Genomic DNA, 1,977 nt, shown 5'->3' on the forward strand with positions numbered 1-1,977 from the left:
TATTAACCACAGGTAGCTCCTGCTCTGCAGTATGCATTTGTTAAACACACGTCAATAAACCAAAGGCACGTTTTTAAATATCAAATTCAGATTGATCAAATAATGCTTGAATAAGATTTACTGTAAGAAAACTTTTAAAACATTTTTTATTTGTGACGTTTCTGTCCAAATTAAGCCCAGCATATGCCAAATTTAGCTCTGCTTGCAGCCAGTTTAAGCACAACTTTTGATAACCAACCTGTTTTAACATTAAAATTGAACACACAGTAAACATGGTTGCAAAATGTCCCCTGGCCTTATGCACAATTATTTTATTGAGCTCCATACAAGCTAAGAAATAGCCAAATGCCCAAGAATAGGCAAATAATATTGCATTTGATTGTCTAAATACTTTGCAGATGTAGTACTTTTAGTTCATGTGCACCAGCAAAGACTTTAAAAGGGTTGGCTCTATTGTCTGACTGAGGTAATCATGTAATCTAGACAAGCTATGTTAAATTTCATACAATTAGTCCATTCAAACGTGACCTCTCATGCTAGCTCAATGCCATGGAACATTTCAGTATGATCACTCTGTAAACACAAAATGAATTTAATAAACATTGGAGCAGCGTGTTTTCAGTCTGTTAAATTATTTAGATGTTGGGCCAATGTTTACCATTTAGCATCATTACAGTAATCGCCTAGAAGTCACAAATGTGGCGATCATCTTGAACCGAATACTTTGGAGCTTTTAGACACAAATGAAATTCGCTTGCCATCAAAGCGCATCTCATCATCAAAGATGTTATGTATTGAAAGAGAGATGAGTGACTTGATTAAAAATGTAAGGCTCAGGCTGTAGAACGGAGTAGTAGAGCCGGTGTTTCTTTTACTGGCTGTACCTCTCAAACGCAGTACAAATATGCTTTTTTTTTTTTACGTCACAAAAAAGGTGACGTGAGTAATAACCCATACAGATACAATTATGACATTTTGTAGAAAAGTTTCTTTGACTATGTGTCTAGCTTCATTATCTTGCTGTTCCTCGCCATTAAGCTTTGAAAACTAATTATTTATGAAAGATTCAAAAAAGAATCGGGGAGTTGAAATCTTTTGACATCTTGGCATCATAAACAGTTTCACTTAAGTGATTAAAGCAATAGAACCACAGACTACTTTTTAAAATCTGGAAATAAGCAGAAGGTGAACAGTAAAACCGACTGTCACTAAAACTGTGAAAAAAAAACATAACCAATAATTTGTCAGCCTTTTGACTTTTATTTACATTAGATTCATTTTGTGAAAACAAACAAAAAAGGTACACAAAAAACTCCCTGTTAGCAGCATTTAGAATTAACAACAATACAAAAACAAGGATTACAAAGAGCTGATCATGCAAATGAAAGGGACAGCTTTTCTTGCTGATCAGATTATTCATAACTGCTAATTTCAGAATATTATGTAGTTATATATGAAAAATAATGAGTGCTTTAAGTTAAATGATAAGAATGATATGCTAAATTGCTAATGCTAAGAAGGTGTATGCTTGCTATATTTCCCATCTTGGCTAGGCTAACATGGCTACATTTGCTAATTAACTTTACATACAAAGTACAGCTGAGGAAAGCATGAATGCTGCGAATATTAGCTCAATCCATGCCGTTATTGTGGGGGCATCTTCTCAGACACAATCACTATTATCTTCATTTTGGATTTTAAAAAATGGAATATAACTGAATAACAATGGTATGCTGGCCTCAGCTTCTTTTCAAGTTCCTATCTTAGATGTTTCATCTTCCTTAAGAACTTTGTTGACTGGTATTTATGTGTCTCTAGTATATCCCAACTGAAAGGATCTGTACAATGAGAGGGATTTGTTCTTGAAACTTCTCCATGTTATTGTTTTTTTATTTATTTTTTACAATGTTTCGATCAGTAGCATTTTTAAAGGTTTTGCATGATCTTCACAAATTTGAATAAAAAAAACTGATAAAC

The sequence above is a fragment of the Maylandia zebra genome, linkage group LG7 (genome assembly GCF_041146795.1).
Source record: "Maylandia zebra isolate NMK-2024a linkage group LG7, Mzebra_GT3a, whole genome shotgun sequence".
Taxonomy (NCBI): domain Eukaryota; kingdom Metazoa; phylum Chordata; class Actinopteri; order Cichliformes; family Cichlidae; genus Maylandia; species Maylandia zebra.